The sequence below is a fragment of the Oxyura jamaicensis genome, chromosome 6 (genome assembly GCF_011077185.1).
Source record: "Oxyura jamaicensis isolate SHBP4307 breed ruddy duck chromosome 6, BPBGC_Ojam_1.0, whole genome shotgun sequence".
Lineage (NCBI taxonomy): Eukaryota > Metazoa > Chordata > Aves > Anseriformes > Anatidae > Oxyura > Oxyura jamaicensis.
The window spans coordinates 3185058-3211777 of NC_048898.1; the positions used below are offsets into that span (position 1 = coordinate 3185058).

Here is a 26720-nt window from a genome sequence, read left to right on the forward strand (position 1 = left end):
GCTGCCCATTAGCACAATCCCCTTTCCGTCATCCTAAACCGAGGAGATGCTCCCCCAGCTTCGCTTAACAAAGCCATTAGCACTGTCATTAAATATTTAGCCCGGTGTGGTGTTATCCTACCTGCGAGGAGCCGAGGGCAGCGAGCGGAGCAGATGGGCCGGGGATGATTCAGAGCATGGTGTTATGTCCCAGAGCGCCAGCCAAGGAGCTGCTTAAATCAAATCAGGCTTAGGCATGGGAAGTACATAATTAGATGCTTTAATGATCCCGGGTGCCCTGCGTGAGGTTTTTGCGTGATCTCTACAGGCCGGTTTTGGAGTGCTCCAGGTCTTGGATGAGTCCTCCGGAAGGGTTCTTGTGGTCGATCTGAGCTGGGGGAGTGGAAGGGACGTCTCTGGGATGATGGGGGCTGGAAGGATGGGTTTGTGTGCACAGCAGGGGAAATAACAAAAAGGAAGAGACCTTACTGAGGTGAGAATCCAGGCAAAGGCACGCCAGCTTTACAGTGCTGGGGAATTAAGGTTGGCAGGCACGCAGGTGCCGTCAGGTCCTGTCTGTGTCCACCAGAGTTAACCCAAGGGTGGGAGTCTGAAAACATGGGGGAAAACCTCCGTGCACAAAGCTTCCTGGCAATTAAAACACACCGGGGAGCCTTTATGTTCTCTTTGGCTTTTGCAAATACAGTCCCGGCATTGCTGTTGTTTGGGTGAGTGCTGGTGTCAAGGTCGGGACTTGACTTTTGGAGATCTTGCCCATTTTTTGGCATTCATGGTGAAGGAGGCTGGGAGACTTCTTGTTTGGTTGTCTCTTTGCACCCAGGTGGAATTTAAGGGACAGGTTTGATGCACAGGCTCTTGACAGGCTGTTGACAAAGGTCACATTACAAATGCCTCCTCAAACTGATGTCACTTCTAAAATATTTTCTCCCTGGGTTTATATCAGCAAATAGATTCAACCTCTTGATGAGACATTTTCCAGGGTGAAGCCACCAGAAAAATAACAAACCCTGGCATTGCCCAGTGGCTTGGGAACATATTTGCATGCCTAAGGGGCTCCAGCAGGAGAATTTCAAGAGGTCTTTCATCTCTGCTGAGGCTTGAAGAAGATGACTTATAGCTAAGAAAGGGAGGGTGCTGCCCGGGCACACTTTATAGAGCTTTTGCCGGCAGAAAATGCTTATTCATAGGGCATTCATCCGGGCTCTGGGAGATCGTGTTTGAGACCTCTGCCTGATGGAAAGCTGGGGTTAATTAAACATGCACGGGGCTAGGGAGAATCAGGCAGAGCGAACGTCAAATCCTTTGTTTTCTCGGGGAGCGCTCACAACACGCACGTTGTGTTTCCTACGCCGGCGTGCATCTCCCCCGGCTCTCAGTGGAATCAAACGCTAAATTAAAAGGCTTTGGAAGAGAAATCCCCAGATCTCACACCTCGCCTGGTTCTTGTTTTCAGGCTACTTCTGTTTCCCGGCACAGGGTACTGGCATACTCAGGTCAGGGGCAATTTGTTGGGTTTTGAGGTCTTTCTTGGACTCCAGACTCAGAAACCGTATTTAGATGCGGCTCAGAGCCCACCAGCGTTTCAAAATTGATCAGGAAGGAGAGGTTGGTGGGCATAAGGGATGAATTCCTCTTTGTGCCTGAATTCCTTCCGTCGCTCCCATGACCTTATGGTGTTCCCCGTCAGAATCTGTCCTTTTACCTCAAATATACGAGATCTGCACGTGGCTCCTCTCCGCCACCCCAAGCCTTGGCTGCTCTCTGTGCCCGCAGCACCCCGTTAAGAATTGAAATGCAGCCGGATTTGGTGCTTGCCAAAGAGGAGTTTCACAAGGGCACTGTCTCAAACTGCTGCGGATGAGAGAGAAGAAGGGGAAAGGTATCTGTACGAGTCCCTCCTCCTCAGGCATTTCCACACTTGACGCTTTTTTCCTTTACAGCTTTTTTTGCCACATCTCTGAGACAAAGCAGGAGCACTCTTCTATTTAATAACAGGGGAAATGGGAGTGATTTCAATCACTCAGCCCTACTCAGGGGCCCTGGATGACTGCAGCTCCAGCTCCCTGTCCCCTCCACGTCACACACAGAAAATACCCAAGAACATCACTTTTGTAGGCTGGCAACTGAAAGAAATCCCATCGCTCGGAAAACATGTAAATTCTGTTAGGCTACGGGCTTGGCGAATGGTTAGCAATACAGAAAGTTGTCTGAGGCTGCATTTTACCCCATTTGGCAATTCTAAACGGAACGGTGTCCATCTCTTTCAACTGCTTCTGGCTGGAAACGGAGAAATAAATGTTTTCCAGGGCCTGGGCTAGAGCAGCTCTTCATCCTGGCTCTGAAAGGGAAGAGGCTGCGGTTAGCTGGGGAAGGATGTGATTGTGCTTGGGCATATCAACATATATTTACATTTTTTTCTTCTTATGAAGTCCCTCAAACTCCTCCAGATTGGTGTAGGTAGCCCTCATCTCTTCTGGGGGCTGGTTCTTGGGGGTACCCCCATCTGTCGCAGGAGGGGTGTTGCTGGGAGGAGAAGTAAGTTGCTGGTGGGAGCTGGTGCAGGGGGACGAGGAAGGAAAAAAAATGAAAAAACGTCTCTTCCTTGCCCTGCTCCACACAAAGGAGGGAGACAGTCTTTTCTCTTTAGAGAGGGCCATTAAAGAGAGAGGGAAAGAGGAAGGAAAGAAAGAGGGAGGAAAACCATTACCAGGCTTTGAATCCGGAGGTCTTTTAAGTCTCCCAAACTGAGTGTGGGCTGTCAGCGGAGAAGCAAAGCAGCAGATGCTTTGCTGATACTGCAGGTACCAGTAAAACCTGCTGTGCTTCTACTGAATCCTGACGCAGCAGTTTCGGAGGGGAGGGAAAGCAAAACCCACCGGCTTCTGGAGCTCGCCCTGTGGTCTGCCGTGGGCTGCGTGCTCCTCCTAGGGAGGACCTGGTGGCTTCTCGCCCACCTGGGGAGCACAGCGTGTCCGTGTCCTTGTCCCTGGGAAAACTGGTGGGGCCTGGGAGCTGGCGGGAGCGTGCAGCACCCACCGGGGACCTCGGGAGGGCAGCAGGGGAGCCCTTGGGACCGGGAGGAGGCTGGGGCTGAGGCCAGCATCTCCGAAGTGCTCCTCAGGTCTAAGGAGGCACAGGAGGCAGGGAGGAGGGGGCCCTGCAGGTCTTTTCGAGTATTTGCATGCCCTGAGGATTTCTGCAGGGCCCTTCTGAGCTCAGCCCGGCGGGGCCCTGTGTTCTGTGGTTCAGCAGCAGGCTTGCAGCCAGGAGCCTCTCTCTGGAGGCTGTATCCGTCGGCGCGATCCTGCTCACGTTGCAGCCGTAGCTTCCCAAGTTACCTCCAGCAACCACAGAGCAAACTTTTCCTTTGATGGCAATGGCAAGAAAGAGTAGAGATGGACAAGGAAGGCTGACAACTGCGCGAATTAGCGGCCCGCGCAGCCCAGAGACGTGTGTAGTAACCTCTTTCATGTCTTATTCTCGCCCAGGGATACCTTTGTCTTCTGCAGCACGGAAGGATTTTTAATCTTCTTCACAAAGACAATCTTTGCAGGAGGGGGAAACCATCAGCTTTTATGGGGCTGTTCGCTCCTTTATTTATTTGCAAATTCTCAGCAACAGTCAAACTTGAGCAAGGGATTAAAAAAAAAGAGACAATCTGGGAAAGGTGAACAGGAGGGATGGGTATTTTTCTTCTTACCGTATCCCATGGAATAAGAAACGGATGTCTTACACATCTATAAGTAATAGCCATCTATAACCTACCGGTATTGAGATGGAAATGAGGTAACAGTGGGAATTTTATCTCATTCCGCATGAAAAATGAGTCTCCTGTTGCAGGGAGTTTAAAGGCATGCCTTTGAAGCCGCAGGCGCGCGCCCTTCCCCGGGGCAGGGGGCAGCAGGGGCAGATGGCACCCAGCTGAGACCCCCTCTTTGCCCCCCCATGCCTGGGGTCTCCAGCAGGTGCCAGTGAGGGGCTGGGGGTCACGGTCCTCCTGGAGCTGTTGTCGCCGTGCCCCAGGTGCAGGAAGGTCCCTCTCCATCTCCTGCCCGCCGCCTTGTCCCCACGAAGCAGCACCCCTGGCCTCCAGGCATCCAAATTCTTCTCCTCTTGGGGCAGGGAGTATCAGGGGGCATTTCGTGCCCACCCAGTTCTCCAATTTGCCATTAAAGGTGAGCACACAAAGGCCTCCCAGAGCATGCAAGAGCTGTTCCTCTCCGTAAATGTTTTCGGTCCTGGCATACCAATCGCTGGAGGAGGTTTTGGAGATGCTATTAACAATTCCAGGGGAGATCCTATTAAAATGGCACTGTCAGGTTGGTTAGGACCTGCCTGTCTTCATCTGTCAAGGAGTTACCTCTTGGTGCTAACCACTTGAAAAGTGAAAAAATCAGCGCCTCCAGTTCACGGCATTCACTCGGTTAAACCCACAGAGTTAAAATTAGGAAATTGGGGACACAAGGGAAAATCGTGTAATGCTGCTGGAGATAGGCTTTTCATGAAAGTCTCCGAGATTTCCACTCCTGAAAAACATATATATGTGCGTGTGTATATATATGTATATGGCATTTCATTCATTTAAACAGAGAAGTAATTAGATCTCGCAGCTCAGACTGCGGCCAATTATCCTACAAACGGCATATGGGCACGGAGGAAAGGAATAGTTCCTGAAACACATGGTCTTGTATCCAAGGGGTTGTCAGCCAGTGAGCAAAAAGGAAGGTCTGTGGAAACATCTGTCTGATGCTACATGTGCCCCAGCAGTCACGGCTGGGTTCATCTCGTGTGTTCTTAGCCCTAAAACCTGGCCTTGTCTGCAAAGCACGGGCTTGGAGGTGGATAGATGAATGCTCTAATCTCAGTGCATCGTAAACTTGGAGTGCGTAGATCCATCATGCTGCTCCTCAGCTGGGGAAGAGGGAATCACGGCGCCTCTTTCATGCTGCTGCATCTCTCTGCTCCATCTCCCCAGGCTGCTGACCCTTCTTTGGCGACGTCCTCCTCCGACGCGTGTGGTTTGCTTACCGCCAAGGCTACTGACTTTTTTTTTTTTTTTTTTTTTACATATATTTAAGTGCTGCTGCACCAAATGGTCATTATAAAGCTATAAATAGCTCCCAGCACTCCAATTAGGAAGCTGTACTTAATTGCATGAGCAAGCGGAGGGAAAAGTTGGCTGCTGCTACAGCTCCTGACGAGGAGACCCTTGAACCGAGCAAAGGCATCCTGAGGTCGCCTGAGCACCTGGACAGCAGGCAGGTGACGTGGCTTCCCCCTAGCCCAGGAGCATGAGTGGGGTGGCTGGGGCCCACGGTGCCTGGTTCATCTGGCACCCGTGGGTGGGTGCGAAGAGGAACCGGCACGCGAAGGTGGGACAGCAGCGCATCTCCTGCTTGTCCCCGGGTGTCCCCAGAGCCTTGCAGAAACCACCAGTGCTGCCGGAAAATGAAGCAGGGAACGTTTTCCTTTAGGGCTTCTTCGAGGAGTTTGGGAGGATTTCCGTGGGTGTGGATCGCGTGGCCAAGGCCTTTCCCCTGCTGGCTGTGTCGCGGAGAGCGGGGCACAAAACCCGCGCCGAAAGGAGCGCTCGGCGGTGTCCTTGTCACTTGGCTCAGACAGCGGCCTTCCTCTGTGCTGCCTTTGGAGCAATTTGCATGCTATTACCCGCGGTGCCTCCAGCTTTAATGCTATTACCTCTTGGCAGTCTCTCTAACCTAATGAAGAGAAGCACTGCAGTGTGCCCGACCTACTCTTTGCCACCCCTTCCCCAGTTATTTTTGGGGAAAAAAACTGATTTGTCTGCCTTTTTTTTTGGTTGCTGTAAAAGAGGGACGTTCTGGAGGAAGAAAATGGGAGCAGGATAAACTTTAGGACAGGACTGGCCGTGATGCCACGTGCCACACGGGTTGTATTGCTCACCCAGTGCCCACACAACCCATTCCTTTTATTTTACTGCTCACCCCACTGCCCGTTTCCATTCCCTTTGCAGCACTTCCACCACCTCCTGCTCCTGCCACCTTCCCCAATCCATTTATTGCAAAAGAACTTTTATTTTTTTCTTCTGCTTCTTGTTGCTTGTACAGGGGAGTAATGCTGCAGGCTTCCAGGAGATGGTTTAAGTGTGGTCCTCTTCTAGGCCTGCGCTGCTCTTCAGGCTCCCTTGCTCCTCTTGCACTAGGAAATATTCGCCGAGTGATGTAATGAGATATTCTGAGTTTTGAACATAATTTCTGGTGATGCAGACGCGGAGTTGCAGGCTGTGAGAGCGTGCCAGCCCGCTGCCTGCTCCCTGGCAAGGAGCCCGGAGCAGGGATGCTGCAGGCCTGGCTTCCTTCAGGAGGCTCCTGCCTCCACCAGGACGGAGGATTTGGCCCCGAGGGAGGGCACCGCTGTAGGAAAAGGACCCCCTCTGGAAAGTCGGAGGGATGTGTGCTTTGGCAGGGAGGCATCACGGTGCTTTTTCCCCCTTCCCTGGTGCAAGCCCAGCTTTTCATTACCTTCTTAAAGCAAAGGGCTGGAAGGCTGAGCTCTGCCTGTCCACCGAGCGGGGTCAGCTCCCTGCACGCAGCAGCTGGTGGCTCTTCTGGAGGGCTGGGAGGTCCCCGAGGTGGGCTCGGGCGGCACAAAGGGCTTTGCGTTGGGGCTGCTGTGTGGCTTCCTCCAGCCTGGCCCATGGGGAAGGGAGAAATGTTTTCCCAGAGGGAGGATGGATGTGAGAAGGGTAAGAATAGGGCTGGCAAAGCATCCATAGCATCTCTTTGGGCTTCTGGTTTGGGCCAAAAAAGAAAGCTGACGCTTTTTCCTCTGGCTTGAATGTCCCGTGCGCACCCAGAGGGCACCTGAAAAGCGTGCTGGGGATCGGGTTTTGGTGGCCGTACACGCACAGCCTGTCCTGTGTTCTGCACCGTGCAACTCTCCGAGGAAACGGGACAAGAGCCAGGGGTAGAGCTCAGCAGGGGGAGCAGGATTTGGCTGTAAAGCTGCCCCAAAGCAGAGCCCCAGCAGCAGGCTGGGCGCGGGCTGCAGCGCTGGAGAAGTAACCAGGCTCTCCTGGAAAGCTGCCCCTCCCTCCTCCTCCTCCCACTCCCTGGCTTATTAATTAACCTCTGTTAATTAAGCCACAGCTCTCGTTGCTAGAAGGTAGGAGCATGTTCAGGAGCCTTAGTGGGATTAAATATTATTAGATGTTCTCGGATAACAGCGGTGGCTCCGTGCGCAGAGCTCTGGGTGGTGGCGGGCCCACAGACCGGGGGCTAGAAAGTTGGGGAGAAAGTTTTGATTCACTGAGTCGTGCCTGAACCGGAGAGTCTGGCTCAGTGGAGAGAAAAAATAATAATAATAAAAAAGTCGTTTTTGGTAGCCCAAGCTCTCCTTAACCTTACCTGTGGAGCCAGAGGCTGGGAGCAGCCACTAAAACAGGGGCAGTGGAAGGTGAGGTGCTACAAACCAAGCTTGGGTGCTTCGTTTGGTGGAGTTTAGCCCCAGGTAGTGCTTTTTGTGCAATTATTTATTTATTTATTTTTTTCCTTCTTGATACCCTGCGGTGGTTCTTCCCCCCAGGTCCTGCTCAGGGTGGGACGGGGGAACAAGGCAGGGCGATCCTGGAGCGGAGAGAGAGGCCGCCGCGGAGCGTGCCGGATTATAAAGTGAGCAAACATAATATTTACATCCATTGGGCTCCCGTGTTTGACTAGAAGCTAAACAATTTAAGGCAAGATTGATTTGCGCGTCAAAGGGTAAACCGGGTCAGGGTTATGAAAAGAAGCTTTAAATACCATTCACAAAAGCACCAGAGCAAATCCCCCCGGTGCTCTTTAAGCGCTGGAAATGTCACGCGGAGATCGCTCGGGCTGGGGCCGTGCTGCCGCGCGAAGTTGTCTGCTGCTGAGGTCTTCATCTGCCCTGGTCCTTGCGTTCGAGCAGGAGCTGGAATTTGTGTCACATCAAAAAAAATCAGGCCCTTTGCAGGTTGAGGTTATTTATTTCTTTTTATCAGAGGAGGAGGAAGCTGCAAATTCCCTATAAAACCATAAAAAAGTCTAGGCAGATTCACAGAGGCGGTTTATTCAGGTAACACAGCATCCCCAAAACGTGGCGAAGAACTTAAACAAAGCGAGCGTGAGAGGAATTCAGATGCTTCCCTGCTTCCCTCCCCCGCTCCGGTCAAACTTTTAATTGCTGGAATTCAAAGCAGCTGCGTTTTCTTGCTGGAAAACTGCTCCCTTGCCTTTTTAAAGCAGTTCCCTTTACTCTGGGAGCCTCGGGAGCAGGATGGCACCTTGCTCCCGTGGGTCGCAGGGGCTGTGTGTGAAGCAGAGGATTTTTAGAGGGGCAGAAGGGCTGTGGACGCTGTGTGCATGGGGTTGGGATGGTGCTGCAGAGGGGAAGGTGGGCTAATAATCACTGACTGCAAAAATAAAAGGGCCCTGAGTCATGCAGCGAATGGCCTCAAGCACGTTTAGCCCTTTTTCCCATGAGCAGGCTGTGACTTTTCCCTCCCCAAATGAACCCTGACAAGCTCCTATCCAAACAGTAATAATAGTAGTAATAACAGTAATTATCCCAGCAGCAATATTAATCATAAAAATCATTTTAATTCACGGCTCTCAAGAGCACGATGCAGCCTTGCAGAGCTCGTCCGGGCACTCGCTGCTCACAAGCAGGGTGCATCGGGCCCTTTGGGTGCAGGATATGGCCACCCGATGCTGCCGACCCCCTTTGCACAGCACGCAGGGATGCTCAGCAGGTTTGCTACGTGGGTGCTGGCTCCCACGTGCGTTATCAGGAGCCAGTTAGTTCCTCCTCGGTGTTTTCAGGTCCGGCTCTGCGCTACAGTCATCTGTAGCCCCGGGTCCTCCTCTGCCTGGCTTGCCCTTTTGGCTCCCGAAACCTGCTCTGTGAGCAGGGGACGAGGCTCATCCACCAGAAAAGGGCAGCTGAGTGAGCAGCCTCCTGGCCTGACATTCTGCTGCTCCGGAGGGATTTTCCTTGGTTTTCCCTTTTTTTAGGGAAGGACAAAGCGGGAGAGGGAGGCCTAGGGACAGATGCAGGGAATTGAAGAATTCCTCTTTCGGCTGGTGCTTTTTCCCCTCTGATTCAGCGCTGGCAGCCTCTCCGAAAGCAGCATGCTTGGGGGTCTGCAGCCCTGCTGGTGTTCAGCCAGGCGAGCGGATTCGGGTGGCTGCGTCGCAGCACACGGCTGGAGGTGATGCTCCTCCGAGGGCAGCACGAGCACGGGTCTCTGGTGACAGAGCTCGAAATGCCAAGGAAATGCCCTCACAGAGCTGAGGAAGATGCGGTGCTGAGTTTGGGGAGAAAAAAGGCTTTCTGGGGTCTTCGCAGTCCCCATCCCCGCGCCGTGCCGGCTGCTTGGCGCTGCGGCAATTAATCACTTTGTAAATATCTTCTGGTTTATTACATAAGCAATAAGCACTTTGTCGGAAATTACATAAGTTATAATCCAATTAAACAATAATTACATTGTAATGGCTTTGTAACTATGGCATTAATTAACTTTTATTGCCCTGTAAATTAACCACGGTATCGATACGGCGTGGAGAGCAGGCAGCCGTCTCTGGCGATGGGAGGGGAGCCCCAAAAGCTGGGGGGGGACCACCAAAGCCGGTGGTCAGCCTTGGTGAGAGGGGGTTTTGTTGGAGCTGGGAGCATGCCCGCGTGCATCCTCGTCCTCCAGGCTCTTTCCCTGGGGAAGGGAAGGGTCCTGGTGGGCAGGGGTCCCTGGGGACACCTCGGTGCTCGTCCCCAACACGGCTCACCCATGCGTCCCAGGTGCTTGAGGGGCTGGAGCCACGGCCAAGGTCCTCCCAGGTAGCCCGATACCTATCGCCTCTTTGGATGGGAGGATGCATGCTCGGTGTTGGGAAATCTCCTTCCCACAGGGGGTTTCTTGACTGATGGCAGCACTTCAAAGTGCCTGCTGTTGATGGCTCTCACCGCCTTCCCCAGGGGTCCAGCGAGCGGGGCCAGGATGGGGCTCGATGTGAAATTAAGATGCCAGCCTCAGACCTGGAAATCAGCCCTGTGCTGATGCTCCTTGGCACACGGATAGCGGGGGAAGCGTTTGCAGACAGAACCTCCGGGTCTCGCGGGGTTTGCTCTCCATGCTCCTGAATACCCACGTCGTGAGCAGCTCTGCTGAAAGCCCGGCTCGGGTTTAGTGGTGTTGTCTTTGCACCGGGCATGCTCGGGAACTGGAAAACCAGCGCAGCCACTCGTGTTCTCGTATAACCGGTCTAGTGATGCAGATAGGGAAATATAACAAAATAATTATCCTTTGATCTGGCGTAATCTCTAAATCTCCTCCCCGGCTTCTGAACCCCATTGAACTACCTCTCCACTCCCTCCCGGTTTTGTAGCTCTCTGGCATGCTCCTGCTCTGCCACGTGGCTGCTCTGAACGCTGCAGTCGCCCAGGATGTGCAAGGAGCCATTATTTGGCCGTGCGTTGCCCTACTTTTTTTTTGCTGTTTCTTCTTCTTCTTTTTTTTTTTTTTTTTTTTTTTTTTTTTTTTTTAGCTTTGCATGAACATATTGATCTTGCAAAGAATGCAGTTTGCGTGCGCGTGTTGGAGAAATGGGGCTCGGCATCCCTCTTGGCACAGCCTTGGGGATGGCTGGTGGGCTTCTGCGGGTTGGATGGCAGCAGATGAAATGATTATGGAGACCTGCCACCTTGTGGGAGCTCGGTGATGTGGCAGGACCCCCGCCCCGAGCCCCTCGCTCCACGCATGGGCTGGTTTTGGGGACATCTCCGTGCTGGGTTTTGGAAGACGCGCCTCCGTGGGGGCAGAGCACGAGCTGGGGATAGGGGTGGGCAGTGCTTCACCTCGGCTTGATGGGGTGTGGGACCTCCTGGTCACCTTTTGGGGCAGGTTTCGGCACCCAGAAATGAAGAGAATAGTTTTAATCCACTGAAAGAAGAGTTAAGACCCCCCCTTTTCTTGTAAAAATAGATGTGGAGATAGAAATAAGCTAGGAGAGGCGGTTGGAGGTGAAAGCCGGTGATGGAAGAGCCATCCATCATGTTGGCTTGGGCCTGATGGGAATTTCCACGTTCTCCAGCCTGTGTGCAAGTGCTGTGACTGCCCGGCCGTGCGTTTCCCCAGGGCCCCCTCCTGCCTGCCTGGGCCAACAGCCCCAGCTCCTCTGGGGGCTGTCGTTTGGAGGGCGAAGGGCATCGGAGAGAAAAAGCAAGTCAGTGGCTGTGGCAGCTTGCTGTTTCTCTCCCTCAAGCTACTGCTTCTGCAAGAGAATTGGATGTGGTGATGTGCGGCGGTCGTTCTCCCCAGTTTCCCAAGGGTTCCCCAAATTTTCCCCCCTTTCAGGGCATCCTCAGCTGTAAGGGCAGACCTCGCCATTCCGCTGGGCTGCCGCACGTGTGGCCGTGCTTTTAAGAGATGGGGGGGAAGGAGGGGTAATTAATCACCGAAGATACTTTGCTCATTTACTTCAACAACTGGAGTTTAAATTATTGATGCCCAAGCTCCGTAATGCACCAGGAAATGCGACAGATGTCGTCAAAAGAGCGGAGCCCGGGTAATGCGAGACCGCGCTCCTGCCCCATTACGCTCGTGTTGCAGTGGGAAGAGGACGGCTCTTTTTCAGCAAATTAATAATGCGTGCTGATTAGCACAAAACAGATTAGCGAGGTTCCTCTCTATGCGCTTTGTTTCGTCAACAGGAAGTTAATTAACAGTCCTCTGCCTTCTGACACCCAGCTCTAAGACAACATGTCAGCGTCACGCAGACCTTAATCTTCGATTATGAGTTTGTTCATTTGCTTTAATTTTAGCTACTGTTGCCTACCCCACACGAGCTGGCTGGGAGGTGTGTTTTCGTAGCAGACGGGCTCATTTTGTTAATACCCTAAGTTTCCTTATTTCGAGGAAATATTGTATTGGTGAGAGCATTGGGGCTCTCTCTTCTGGCACGAAATTATGACCTGGCTTAAGAAAAAAATAGAAAAAGCACCAAAAAAAAGTTATTAAAATGGTACGCAGAGTATTTGGCACATGCTGCAGGTGGGAGAGCGTGATAAGGATAGAAAATGCATTTTGCCCTATAAATTGGAATTATGACCCTGGGGCACAGACAGCCCTGGATTTGTTTCCCCCCTCCAAAAGCTGCACCACTCGGTGCAGGACTCCTGCTCGTAAAAGTGCCACTGCATACATTCACTCCAACCTTTAGTTCAGGTCGCTCTTCCGTAAATCCCCAAGTGGCTCATTTGCCCATATTTGCCTCTCTTTTCCCATAATTAGAGTGCTCGCTCCATGAAAGCTTTGCCCTGTCCCCACAAAAGCTGGCCGCTCCGCAGCGAGCATCGGGGCCGTCAGGTCGGATGTGCAGCGGACCTGCCCGAAACGCCTGTGCTGGGAGCTGGGACAACACCCAAATTCCTCGTCAAGTCTTGACGGGAGAGGAGTGAAAGTCCTGCTCGGGGCTCGCCCTCCCCTCGGAGCCCAGCCGTGGCACCCCATCGCCATCCCGGGAGGAACCACAAGGCAAACAGCCCCAAGACGCTGCCCGAATTAAGAAGGAGCCCGGAGCTCCCGACCTTTGATCTTCATCTCCTTTCTCCTGCCCCCGCCCTGCGTAATTAAAGGGAGCAGAGAATGGGTTGCTAATTAACAGGAGGGAGGGTTCCAAGGCTCAAATCAGATCTGGTTCCATATAACCTCCGAGTGCCTGCTCTTTGTGCCGAATGCACCCGTTGGGGTAGACGTACCCAGCCCCATGGACATCCCCCTCCCACTGGGGCCATTCCTGCCTCTGCCACCATAGATCTAAATCCTGACATCTAGCAGGGTCAAAAAAAAATTAAAAAGGACCGACCTTAACAATAAAAATAAGCAGTTGGGGCAGCAAAAAGAGAAGAAGAGAATGTGAGGGGGGATCCGAGGGGCTGCCAGCGAGCAGAGGAGCTGGGCATCAGCGGCTGGGCGCAAAGAGAGGTGGCGCAAGGTGGAGATGGGGCAAAGCCTGGTGAAAGCCAAGGAAAAAGGGGGGACGTGACCAGCTGTCCTGCGGGCTCCGAGCTCTACCCAAATCACCCCCAGCCCCGGGGGAGACACCACTCGCACCTATTCATTTTGAAAAATGGGTCCTGTTCCACCTGTCGTGCCATTACAAATCGAGGAGCGGCGGGAGTCAAGGGGAATGGTGACTTCCATCCAGGAGCGATGGGCAAAGAGCAGCGGCAAGGATGGGGGAACAGCCCACCTACCTGCCTCCTTCGCCGTAATTAACCCCGGTGCTAATGAAGTGCAGCCAGACAGCTACCTTCATATGATGGAGAGCTCGCGAGGAGCAGCACTAGCTAATGAGGACATTACAGGCTGATCTCTCCCTTGTCGTCCTCCTATTGTTTTAATATTAGGCTAATTCCACTGTAACATAAATTAATTGGCACCTTTCTGACTACGAATTCCTTGGACAGACAAAAATATTATTATTTATTTATATATATATATTTGTTTTTTTGGAATTTGGTTTCCCACCCCAAAAATAGTTTGATTTGGAGGAGAGGTGGGGAAAGGGGGATCATCTGCTCTGAATACCAGAAATAAGACCCAGATGGAGCCTGAGCAGGAGGAAGAATGCCTTTTGTTGTTCGGCGAGCAGATTTGTCTCACCCGTTCTCTTGCTGGGCAAATGCCATTCCCTCCTTCCTCAGTGCAGTGGTGCGGTGGAATGAAAGAGGGCTAAATGTGGCAAATAACATGGAGAAAGAGCAGGGGGGAGCGTTGCTGAGCATCTAGCCTTGCAGACTGATGGAGCCCAAACCCTACTATTTGTGGGAATGCCTTTGCTCATTGTCCTCCGGGGGTGACTTTGGCAATTATTCCAGTTCCAGGTGGTGAGCAGCTATAACGGGCTAGGTTCAGCTGGTGAGGACCATACAGCCTCCTCCGGGCCTTATGGATCAAACGTTTTCTGGGCAAGGGCTCCTCTGAAAGCTCCACTTTCCACCCCAAGCACGCCATTTCTAGGTGACATTTTGCTTTAATAAGTAGGTATCTGCAACCTTGGAAGTTCTTCATATTTCTCATTACTAGTACCCTAATCATCTCCCTGGAAAAAAAAAAAGAAAAAAAAAAAAGAAAAAAAAGTGAGATCCTTTTACACCTGACTAATTCTGCTGCTGTTATTCAGTGCTGCTTTCACACCACTTCCCGAGTCTGCCAAGACACCCTTGAACCTGTTTAGAAAAGGTTAGGATGCTAATTAAGAAAAGCTATTTTTTCCCCCCCCCTAACCTGAGGGAGAAATGTAAAAAGGTGCACGAGCCGGGGTTGGATCTATTATTATTCTTGTTGTTTTTTTTTTCCTGCTCTGCAATGTATGTCCCGCTTTTCCCCAGGGGAGCGTGCTGCTCCCGCAGGTCCTGTGTGCCGGCGTGGATACGGGACAGGAGGTTAATTTGTAGCCCTGCGATGCACGAGCTTTCCCTTTGCACAAATATTGATCTAAGGCTGTTCGAATATCCGTCCTGACCGTGATAGCAGCAGGGTGATATTGCTGCGGGAGATGTGCAAGGACGGCGGAGGGGAGGAGAACGGGGAAAGGAAGGAGAGGTTGGTAGGAGCTGCGGGTGGGGAATCCATGTTCCCTGCCTCTTTTCCTTAAATATCTTCTTAAATATCTTCGTCTTGACATCTCCCTCACCGGGCTGGGCAATATTTCAAAGAAGGGGAAAGCTCCCACCGCCTCTGCTCCACAGCAAAGCTCTCCAGAATTCTTTCTCCGTGAACAATAATGAAAAACCTTTGTAGATTAGCTGATTAGTCAGCTCCCCTAATTAGCTAATCGCTCCACTCTGCTTTCACTTGTGCTTCTCTGTCCTTCTCCAAACCTTGGGCTGAAGGAACGATGCCCCTGCCTCCTGTGCCAGGGCTCCAGCGCTGTCTTCTGCGGCTGTACCCTTGCCTGTCCCTCCGAGCTGCCAACATCCATCCCCGTTGGACTCCAGTCCCTCCTCGTGCTTCGTGGGACGTCTTGCTGGTGCCTGAAATCCTGTGGGTGTTCCTCGAAGCTGCAGAAGGGGTGTGCTGTCTCTTGGGCAACGGGCAAAGGTGGCTGGCTGCGGGTCTTGGGGCATGGTGACGGTCGTGGCAAAGCAGAGCAGATATTTTCCAAATACAAGGTCCTGTCTCTGGTAGAGGCAATCCTGTGTGACCAGAAAACTGTGTAAGTAGAGGACAAACAGTGTTATTTCTCCAGAATACTTGTCCAGCCTCCCATGGTTTGCAGACCAGGGGCCTCCTCACCCGTGAGCGCTGTGTTTGTACGTTAGAGGCTCAGCAGACACACTTTCAGCAGAAAAAAATCCATTTTTGTCATTTTTTAATGAACTCTTATGAGCTCTTAGCAGCCACAGGCCGTCTGTTGAAGAGGCCCATGGCTTGGAGACTCTCTGAGTAAAGAGCGGGCGAGCTCATTTTGTTTGTTTTGAACCTGTGAGCTTCTTCTGGGGCTCCTAGTCCTTGCTTCAGGAGAGGTGAAGGCAGCTTTTCTTGTGATCCTCAGATCTCTGTTGTATTCCTTTTGAAGGCTGAGGAGCCCTGACCTAGTGTTCCCCATTCCTTTGATCAGGGGATTGCCCGCTTCCGAAGCTCGTATTCGCTGGGTCCGTGGTAGTTGCCCTATAGCCTCCAGATGGGGAGAGGAGGGGCAGAGCTTTGTGGAGAATTCAAGGCTGGGCCTTCTGCCTTGTTTTTTGCTCTTCTCCCCTTGCAAGTCCTTTCCTTGTTCCTCCATGGGAGTGGGAGAAACCAGGGAGAGGAGAGGAGGATGTCTTGGTCGGGAGGATGGAGGAGGGAGGCTGCAGGGAAAGGTGATGGGAAGAGAGAGGCATCAGTAAAGCCAAACCCAAGGGAAGTGCCAGAAGGAGTGATGGACAGGAGCTGGTTAAGGAGGGAACTTGAGCTTTTGAGTTGACTTTCCCCTTTTGCAGCTGCAGCAACGTCCTGATGAAGGGCCCAGCAAGAGTCTGAGAGATGACCCCGTCTGTGGCCAGGGGCAGGAGCCCCCCTGCCTCCTGCCTTTCCCATTTACTCACAGAAATGAAGTCTGTGGCGCAAGACCCTTAAGCTGGTTAGACACTTGAGGCTCCGAAGTCCTTAAGCACATTAGCAGCTGGAGGTCCATTATTATTCATTGAATCTCTCCGGGGCCGATTGGAATCCTCCTTTTAATTGTCTGCATCCCCCTCTCTCCTTTTATCAGGCAAGAAGGAAAGAAAGAGGGCGAGAGTTGGGTTATCTCATTACCCATCCGGACCCCGGAACGGGACACGCGCCTGTATCTGCTCAGTTCAAGGAGGGAGGGTCGCCCATTTTACATATTAATGGCAAAATCACAACCCTCCCCTCCCCACACACACCTCCTGCATATCTCCCTCAGCACGCTGCAGTTAATAACTCACACTTCATTAGCATGTCTGCGTGGCCTCGCGGTGCTTCCCTTCTGCCGATGAAGAGATACCGGGGAGGCTTAGAGGGCTGGGAATTGGGGCAGGACAAGCTGAAACAGCTGCTGACATCAATTGGGCCGGAATGGAAGCTAATGAGCTTTTGGCACGTGGGACTTTTCAGTGCTCCTGTGCATATTTACTGTGGCAGCCAGCGCAGAGCAAAGGCACCAGGGGCCACAGCTCCTCAGGAGCTGGGAGGGAACCAGAGGAGACCCCCAGACTGACCACCAGCAGCAGAGATGGTTGTATCATCCCATTGCCCAAGGAGCTGGATCAGGGCAGGAAGACTGTTGTGGCCATCACAGCCCTCCGCCTGGCTGGAGCAAGGTGCACGGGGACACCAAAGCCCACCTGAGCGTCAGGTGTTGGCACAAGGAGCTGTTCCTCCTTGCACAACCCCAGTGGACATCATCAGTGCCCTGCGTTTGTAGGTGAAGCACCGAACTAGCACGTTGTGAAGCTCCAAGCCACCAGCAGGAGCAGCTTTGAAGAAGGGGGTTAAATGAAACCCACCCTGGGAGGAGCTGGCCGTACAAGTCCTCCTGCCAGCGTAAAGAATTTTACATCGGGAAGCTTGTCTCTCGAGCTTGGTTCTCCACACACTGAAACATTAATCAACTTTTGAACCATGTACCGTATGAAATATTCATCTTTTCTCCTTGTGAAAAACAAACCAGAACCCCCAGCTATCTTCAAAGCTGTCTTGTGGCGCTCCATGCTCTGATCCTTTAGGAATTGCTGTGTCATTTCCACCGAAGTTTATTCTGACTGCTGGAGAGAGAGCAAAAAATCACTTCCAAAGTGACTTCGCTGGTGTGCCTGGCTTTGCGAGACGAATGCTTTTTGGCTTGGAATTTGCTGGCCAGACCCCGGCCAGTTATATTTCCATTAAGGAGAGAAAAGGGGCTTAATGCCATTTTCAAACCTAATTTCATGGGTAGCCAATTCACGCTGTGATCCAGTGGCAGGTGATTTCTTTATTAAAACGTCTGAAAAGAAGGCAGCTTAGATCAGCCATCCTTGAAAGGGGAAAGACCATCCTGCCAGCCCTTTGAAGGCCGGAGGGGAAGTCTTTTCGGGAAGCACGGGAGCCGTGAGCCTCGCAGGGATGGTCCTGCCTTTCATGGAGACGTGCGAACACAGCCCCAGCATGGATCTTCCTCTGAAACTTACTCAGCTACGTGCCCTTGGATAACAGCCTTTTCCCAAACAAATAACTGCTAAAAAAAAAAAAAAAAAAAAAAAAAGAGGCATAAGAAAAAGTAATAAAAGGGGAAAAGAAAAAATCCATTATAAAATGTAGCTTCCATTAGCAGACCTTAAGGCACTTTCAGAAACGTTGAGTGAATGGAGTCTTTCCCTTGCCCTATCTGGGGTAAACAAATCCATCCTGTCCTTCAGCTTGATCTTGCAGTAATGTCATAATCCCACCTTTATTACATCACTGTTGTCATGGAAATAACTGTGATTTCATAAAGTCTCCATAATGACTTTACCACAAGATCCATTAGGATGGGAAGATGGATTGTGAAGGCTAGAAAAATGCTTTCTTTAAGCAAATGCATGCTGGATAATTAGCAAATGCAGCAAGGGGAAAGAATGGAAATTTGATGGAGATAAATAAATGGATCCATCCTTAACACGGGCTATTTATGACCATTTTCCTTGATTCAGTTTCAGATGGCACAAAGGCGCTATCATAACATTCCTGGTCAAGTCTAAGAGTCCCGTACTTCAGGGCATAGCCAACACACGTTGAACAAGAAGCCGGTTCCTGCCCCAGCGAGTTATCCTCAGCCTTTCAAGGTCTCCCAGATTTTGGAATAACTTGTGAACAACTGGAAGCTTTGGGCTTCCACTGGTGTCCCGAGAGCCACCCAAGGTGTGGTGGGACCAGGTGCCCGGGTGGTCCCAGGAGGCAGATGATGGAAGATGGCAAAGAAACCTCTTGGGCTTGCATCCCATGATCAGGTGTTGGAGGAAGAAGGCTTCCTTAACTCCCTCAGACTGTTCAGAGGAGCGATATTGAACACAATTTATTGCTGGACATCAGGTCTGCGGCTGCCCATTTCCCTGCAAGGAACTGGAGCTGGGAGAGGAGGTGTTGGAGCACCAAAGATTCTCACTTGAGGTCTGCTGGCCTCATGCTGAAGCACAGCTTCCCTCCACCAGCCGTGCCTGGCCTGGGAGCAGAGAGGTAGAAAAGCACTCCTGAGCTAATTGGAGTGGTCAAGGTCTAGCCAGCGGCATTTCACGCATTAGCCAAATTTGAGTTAAAACTCATCTCGCAGTCAAGACAAATCTTTCCTCTACAATCCTCTTACTGCATTTACGTATGAAAATCCATGAACGCTTGCTGAACGGGGCCGTGGTGGGACCTGAGGGGATTGCTTGCGAAGTGGCTGGCGGTGCTGTCTGGAGAGGTGCAAGGCTCTGGTGGCACCCGCGTTCCCCAAAGCCCCGTCCCCCAGGAGCTGGGCAGCTGGAGCCCAGCCCGGGTGTTTGTATCAGTCCTACCTGGTCTTCCTAGTAGGTGAGAAATATTGGCAAACGGGAGAAGGAAACCTGGCAGGACCTGATGCAGGTACACAAGCATCGGTGAGCGTGATCATGTTAATCGGAGAGCCTTACCTAACTTTAATTGCAAGCCTTGTTACTGACTGCTGTCAAACCTGCGATTTCGTGCATCAGCTTTGAGGAATAACAACTTTTTGTGATTAATCATCGCTGCTGGTCACGCGCCGTCTCTAACGATCTCCCGGGATGGCTTGCTGGAGTGGGAGGAGAAGGTTTTTAGCCACTTGTCCTGGCTGGGCTCCAGCTTTGACTGTGATGATTGGCCAGACAAAACTCATCCCGCGCCTTCAGCTACCCGTAATGATGTTCCTCACTACATCCTGGCAGCGACAGGGCCGGATAATGTGTGGTCTGAAACAGCTGTTGCAGCTCGTAAAAACACCTCATTTTGGGGGGGATCGCTCCTCTACCGCAGAGCCAGGGAGCCACAGGCACAGCGAAGCAGTCATCGTTGCTAACGGGGAGCCGAAGAGCATGGCACAGCTCAGGTGGGCACGTGAATGCTTGAAATGTCTATAAACCAGCTCCGGAGCACATCCCAGGTTGTCTCAAAGCAATCTGCAGGGAAGCAGGGCTGCCTCGGTGCTCACTCACCGTCCCCGAACCAAGGCACCGTGTCCCGGCGCACAACCCAGGACTTCTGCATGAGTTTGCTGGCTCCCGCGGTCAAGAAAAGAGGCCAGGTGATTATTTTGGATCTGAATTTGGAAATAGGGTGCTGCTGAAGAAGTTTTCTTCTGTTTTCATTTCTTCAGTTAAAAAAATATTCAGAGCTTAAAAAAAAAAATCACCTGAAACCAAGAAACTGCATTTTGGGCAAAACGAAGCGTTTTCAGTCAAGCCGAAATGAATCTGTTGACCTCCGAAGCGTTGTTTCTGGGGTGTGATTTTTCAGCTGGACCAGCGAGCCAGCAGATCTATTATTCACACTGCTCTGCTAATGAGGTCCTGTGGTCTGAAGAATACGTACTGCATTGGCACCTCACTCCTTTCCGTGTCTGATGTAAGCGCTGTGAAAGTCGGTGGGAAAAATAATAATAATAAAATAGCTTTTGATAGGAGCTGGGCCAAGCCTCTGATGCCGAGTTTTGTTTGGGCCTGCTGGAAGGACACGGGGATCCTTTCGGATGCATTACGAGTGGAGTCCTGGTTTGATAAACAATGGCATCTTTTTGCTTCCCTGAAGTATACTCTTAGACGGCTCTCGGATAACACCGATTTATTCTGTTAGGCTGTTAAGGGCTGCGAGTTCTGCCTGTTTATTACCGGGATGTTTTCATCTCGAAACGCGCTGCTTTTGATGAGGTCTTCAAGGAATGCTCCTTCTGCGAATGCGGCGATGTAGCATAAACACCAAGCAGAGCGGGGCAAGACATTGCCTATCTCCTTGGCTACCCACGCCAGTCAGGGGGAGAAATCCTTCCACCATCAGAGGTGTCCCTGCACCATCAGGTGCTCGTGCTGCTTCCTTTTGTGCCTGCCTTATTAGCAGTCATAAATGAACACCCCCCAGAAAGAAGCAAAACAATCCCGTCCCACATAGAGGAGGCTGGAGGCGATGTGAAAAGGAGTGGGGATGGAGGTGGGAGGATGTGGACGCTGTTTGTTTCTGTGGGAAGAAGTTAGGAAGGGATGAAATTGCCTTTTTTAAAGCGTGCAGCTCATTTGTTTATTTATTTTTATTAAAGTATCCAGCTGCTGCCATGGTTTTTGCTTTCAGGTTCGGGATGAGCACACAGCCTCCTCCCCAAAAGGGATGGATAACCCTTGCAGCTCCTTCCCCTCTTCCTCTGCTCACCCGAAGGGCAGTGATGGTAACCCTGGTCAGTGGAAAGGTTTGTGAACACACGTGTGTGGCAGCCCTTCAGGAGGCCAGGGCTGATTTGCCTTGACGTTGTGCTTGTTTTTGCCCTGATCTTCGGCTTCCCGAGGACCACTTCTGCAACGCTGAGTCTGCTCTGAGCAGATGCAATCAACCCCCTGTCTCGCCCCATACGGTTACTGCAAATGGAAGGAGCGGCTCAGGGATGTTTCGAGTGCCGAGCCCGGCTTGTGCAGCAAATACTCGGGGCTGGATATCGGCCCCGTGGAGCTGAGCAGGTGAAACCAGCTGAGGCTCGTCCCTGCGGCTCTGGACGTGCTCCAGCGGGGACGTCGGCTGCGAGAGCAGAGAGGAGCCCACTTTGTGCGAGGATCTGCCGAGCCTCCCACCACCTAATCGTCAGGGATGTCTTGATTTAAGCCAGGAGGAGGACAAGGAGGGTTATTTTCCTGGCTCTGGGGCTGAACACCTCAAGAGCTTTCTTCGTGGCCAGGCTTTGCAGCTCCAGCTTTGGAGGGCAATCTCTTTTCTGTCCTTATTTCAGCAGGTTGTTCCGGGCCGAGTGGTGACAAACAGGTCCCTAAATAACCCTGCCTTCAGCAATGGCATTGCTGTTCCACGGAGAAGAGGAAGGAGTGGTTATAGCAGGGCTTTTCTGCAGCATGTTGCTTGTGTACCCCTGTGGGAGCTGAGCTGGTTCGGAGGGTCCTGAGGAGGGGAAATAAGGCGAGCAACCCCCTTGCCAGCAGGTCTGAATTTGCCCCACTGCAAAACCTTTAAAGCTTCACAGATTAAAAGGTGAAAAAAACTGCAGGCCTGGGCTCCTAGCAAAGGCTGGGGGACGCAGAGCCCCCCGTTTGTGTGATGGGGGACTTCTCCCCAAAATAAGGCTGCAGAAGTGGAAGCGCGGCGCAACAGCCGAGCTGGGTTCATTTGTCAAACCCCTCTCTGCTTCTGCACTTAGGGAAGTGAGATAATAATTGGGAGCAAAGCTTAGGTTAATCTGCACTGAGAACATGATGTTATTAAAAGAAGGGGCATGGGGGGGAAGCACAGAGCTTCGGTGGCTCATTTTATTTTCAGATTTATCTTTGATGGTCACTGGCACTGGAAAATAACACTTTTCATTGAATTAAGTGATGTGTAAGGAGAAATCCTTGTCTGGGGAAGAGCTGCTGGTGGGACCCTTGACACTGCTTTCACACCAGTCTCCTCCTCATGAGAGTTTTGGACCAAAGCTCATAGGTGCCAAAGGCCCTGAAAAGGAAATGTGGTGTCAGCTAGCATCAGCAGTGTGAAATTGCCCTCTGTCCTCCTTCTGAGCCCAGCTCCCTGGCGAGATGTCCCCAGACATGCTAGGTTTCCTTCCACGAGGAGCACGGCCAACATCATGGCCAACATCTCCCTCTTGTTGGCTCTCATGGACATCTGCTTGTTCTAGCGCAGGTCTCCGCTGAACCTAATCACACCAAAATAATTTTGGCAAGGCCAGGGTGTGGTGATGCTACTGAGCCATGGCACAACATGAGAGATGCTTGTGGTTTGGGCTGCGCTCGCACCGAGCTGACGAAGGGATTCCCAGGCACAAGCTTAATGAGCCATGATGCCATGGAACCCCCCGGCAGAATTATAGGGCCGTAACTCAGCTGCCACGATTGGGTTCTCCATAAACAGGGGCACCTGTCAGGAATTTATTACTAATGTATTTTTATACCAGGCCTTGTAATAAGTAAAGAAGGGCTCCAGCTGTCTCTAGTGACTTTTTAATCATCTAAGGATGCGTTCAGCTAAAAGCTCCACACCTGAGGTGACAAACACCCGGCCCGTTGGTGGGAGCCACTTTGCTTGATGTATTTATGGGAGCTGCATGGCTTATTCTGCTGCTTCTCACATTTCTTTGTGAGGAAAAAAAAAAAGAAAAAAGAAAAAAAAAAGCTTTCTATTCTTTACAGCTGTAAAGAAAACCTTTCTGGAGTGCAGCAATGCCTTTCCTGAGTCAGCTGCTTGTCACTTTGCATTTAGAGCATCCCAGGTAGGTGCTCGGGTGCCACGAGCAATGATGGTGTTGGATACAGATGTTTTCTGCCTAGATGATGAGAATTCTTTGCATTTTATTTTTTTAACGTCAGTTAATTCTCTTATGGAAAGAACAGAGGCTCTGTGGTGCCCAGGGTTGGGGCAGCCTGAGTAAAGCTGCTTTATCAGGCACCCAGGCTGTGAGGGCTCAGGTCTGCCTGCCCAAAAAAATGCCCCAGGAAGTCTTGGTTTGCTTTGGGCACTTGCTGGTGTTGCTGGGGAGCAGCATTACTGAATTTTGTTGGAGACAAAGTGCTGAAATGGCTCTTCTGAGTATGGATTTGAGCTGGTTTAGAAGGCTGTGTGCGCTGAAGAGAGGCAGGTTTGGCTTGTCCTGAGGCCGTTGGCACTGAGAGATACGGGGACAGAACAAACCCAGTGAAGCCTGGGTCAGTCAGAACAGGAGCTGTAGCAGGCGCAGAGCCTCCAGGAAGGTGGCTTTGTCCCTGCCAGCTCTTGTGGCTGGGCACAGAGCTCAGCCTGCGAGCTCTGCTGCTTGCACAGCTCAAACCACGCAGCGTGGTGTCCCATGATGGTGGGATGAAACCTGCTCGTGGGTCAGGAGCTGCGAGGCACCCGTAGTCCTGTCTTAGCACACTTTGTGTGCTGTGGCTCTTGTATTACTCCCTGAGATTTCTGCTGCTGGGGAGCTGGGCTGGATGGAGCTGGGGTGTGACACCGAGCATCTGGACTGATGTCCCCATGGAGGGTGCGCACGGTGACAGCATCGCCACCGAGACATGTAAATCCCTGGGACGCTTTGCCTTGCAAGGCTGATCTTGATCTTGAAATGGGTCTTGATCTGACCGTGTTCTGTTTTTTCCCTGCAGCCCCCCTGATTTTAGAGGTTTAGGATTTGGGAGAGCTGTCGGCAAGCTGACAGCACAGGGAGGTCGTCTGCTGACCCCTTCTCCGGGCATCTCCGAAGTCCAAGCAAATTGCACATGTAGAGCCTGGCTGTAGGTTTTACCTCTCCATCAGGCATCGCGGGAGCTCTGAGAGCTTCCTGCTCAGCCCGGGGGCAGGTTAAGCTCGGTTTGCCTTGGGAATGTCTGTTGATACCTTTTACAGTTTAGCATTTGTCTATGGTGAAGCATCTTCCTTTCATACTAAATGTGTGCCTATTATATGCGTGGCTTATTTCCAGACTCCTAGAGGAGGCTGGAGGCTCGCTTCATCTGTAGCAGGGAGGAATCTGTGTCTGCAGCCTCTCTCAAGCTAGGAAGCTTCCAACATTCAGTGACTTCAAACCCAGCACCTCGAGAGCTGCTTTTTTCCTGTGCCTCCTGGTTGATGCAGCTAGAGGCCATGTGTGCAGGCTTCCCCGAGGTGCAGGCTACAGGCACGAGCAAATTCAAGGCCAGAAGAACGTTTGGAAGGGCATTGTAGGTTGTGTATGTTTGCTTTTTGTTGGTGGTGGTGATGTTTGTTTGGCTTTCGCTAGGGAAGGCGTTTATCTCTGGGTTTTAGAAGCCACCTCCTGCAGTCACCCTGTGGATTCAGGAATCTTCTCCCACTGTCAGCAATTTTACCATGTCGTAAGAGCTTAATTTCCCACTCTAGAGATCGGTTTATTAAACGTGCTTGTCACCTCTGGGCACGAGCTTCAGGGGTCCCTGCTAAAAGAAGACAAATGTGGAGGGGGAAGAAAATAAAGAAGAACAAACCCAAACCCCAGTAGGTCCTGGATTTCCCCGTTCCCCAAAACATCCTGGTTTATTTGGTTTATTCTGAAGTCGGGGCACTTGGCGTCTCTGCCAAGCCCATCTGTGCTCTTTGGGATGGAGGTGGGCAGTGCTGCCCTGCTCCTTGCAGCCTCCCCGATGGGTTTGCAGGGCTGGGGCGCGCTCGTGCCGCTGCCGCAGGGGCGCAGCAGGCGAGGCAGGCAGCACGTTGCCCTTCATCATCTTGATCAAGCCTCCTGCCGGGAGCAGCACGGCCTTCAAACGCCAGGTTAAATGAAGCAGGAAGGTTGTTGTTTCAGGAAGGACCGGCGAGTGGTGCTGGGGGGTCCCCGAGGAGGTGCTCAGCAGCCCCAGTGCCAGGGACCCGCTGGGAAGCACGGGGCTGGTTGTGCTCCCTCCTCGCTCGTCTGAGGGCTTGGGAGATAAATGTCGGATTTGAATGGCTGGACTGCGGGCAGCCAGTGGAGAAAATCAATTAAAATACCAAGCGGCTTAGAAACAGGAGCTTTAATTACTACATAGACAGGTCTTAAAAGGCAAAAGAAGGCATTGCAAGACCTTGCCTGCCCTTGTGGTGGTTATCCCGGTGGTCTCAGGACATCTCTGGGGCACGTTGTCTGCGTGCACACGAAGAACAGCCAGCCAGACCTCCACTGCTCTGGACAAGGGCTTGCATCCCGTGCCATGCAGGGTGAGCCGTGGGTGTCTGGGCTCGCCTCTGGACCTCCTCCTGTGTGACTGCAGAGAGGGACGAAGGCTGCATGAGCCGCGGGGGGCTCGGTGGGGACCACGGCTCCTCCCCTGTCACAGCATGCCAACGCCATGTGCAGTGCCATTGCACAACCAAACCAGCATGCTAGTAATACCCTGAGTGCGGAAAGCACACAACAAAGCACTGATGAAACTAGTGCAGGCTTTCCTGTCCACATCAGTGTCATGCACAGGGTGAAATAAGGCTTGGTGGGAGCCAGCCAGGGGATGCTGTTTCTCCTCCCACCCTGGTGGAAGAGGTTCAGGACGCGAGGGTGCTCTGCAGGACGTGCTGCTGCCTGCCAAGGGAACAAACCGGACTGTTTTTTTATGTTTTTATGTAACCTGGGGAGAAAAAGAAGGGAAAGATAAGCCCTGCTCTGTACCAAAAACTTGGGCGCACCAACTTCCAGCTCTGCTTTCCAGAGGCTCCCAGCAAGCGATTCCAAATCTTCCTGTAAATCTCCACTCGGCTGCCGCCCCAAAAGAAGGTGGGAGGATTTGGGATTGAAACCCCTGTTGTTCAGAGGAAAATTAAAAAAAGGGATCTGCCTGGAAAAAGTGGAGGCGTCGTCCCCTGCCCGCAGGGAGGAAGAGATTTAAAAATATTCCCCGTTGACAGCAAGATGAGTTATTGCAGTCCCTAAGCTGCTGGGATGGGGCCGAGCTAAAAGCCTGCGCCGTGCAGTGGGGGAGTTACTGGGGCTGTGGCGGAGCCAGACTGGGGGAGCTGGAAGGGATGAGTGCTTTTGTCTGCTAAATGCTGTGCTGTCAGCTCTTGCTGCTCTTGAGAGAGCCTTGCAGCAGCTGGTGGTGTTTCCTGCGATGAGCCGCGCGGCTCTGCGATGCTCCCTGCTTTCGCTTTTCCTTTCTGAAGAAAGTTTCCAGGCTTGAGGCTGCCAAAAACGTCCTGGAGGCAACAAGCTGAGCTCACCCCAGGGCTTAGAAACGGGAGGGAGGAGCAGTGAGAACCCATTCTTTAAAGAAAATTTTAAACGAAGTGCTTTATTTTGGGGAGGGGGGGAAAGATGCATTGCCTCTGTAGAGCTGGTGCAACTGTGGGGTGGTGTGGACAGGACAGGGCCCCCTCCTGGGTCTGTTATTGGGATTTTGGGGTGTGTAATGCCACAGGTGGCAGGAAGGACCCACTCGTGGCCGTGGGCCACCTCTCTCGCATTTTGGTGCTCTCCTTTGGGGTCAAGCTGCCATGGGATGGCCGTGGGGACCGGCTGCTCATCGGGCCCGGGACGTGGGCGCCATGCACGAATGCTGGCTAACGGCGCTTCCCCCGTGCCGAAGCCAAGAGATGACAT

General features: G+C 52.1%; 1 long non-coding RNA gene across 1 annotated transcript in view; it reads left to right on the forward strand.

Moving 5' to 3' along the window:
* The window catches only part of LOC118168885, a 32673-nt gene extending 14360 nt beyond the window's left edge, over window positions 1-18313 (forward strand). Inside the window, exon 2 of the long non-coding RNA XR_004751835.1 lies at window positions 16251-18313. This is a non-coding gene — a long non-coding RNA (uncharacterized LOC118168885). The remainder of the gene's footprint in view (window positions 1-16250) is intronic.
* The last annotated feature ends 8407 nt before the right edge of the window (window positions 18314-26720 follow it).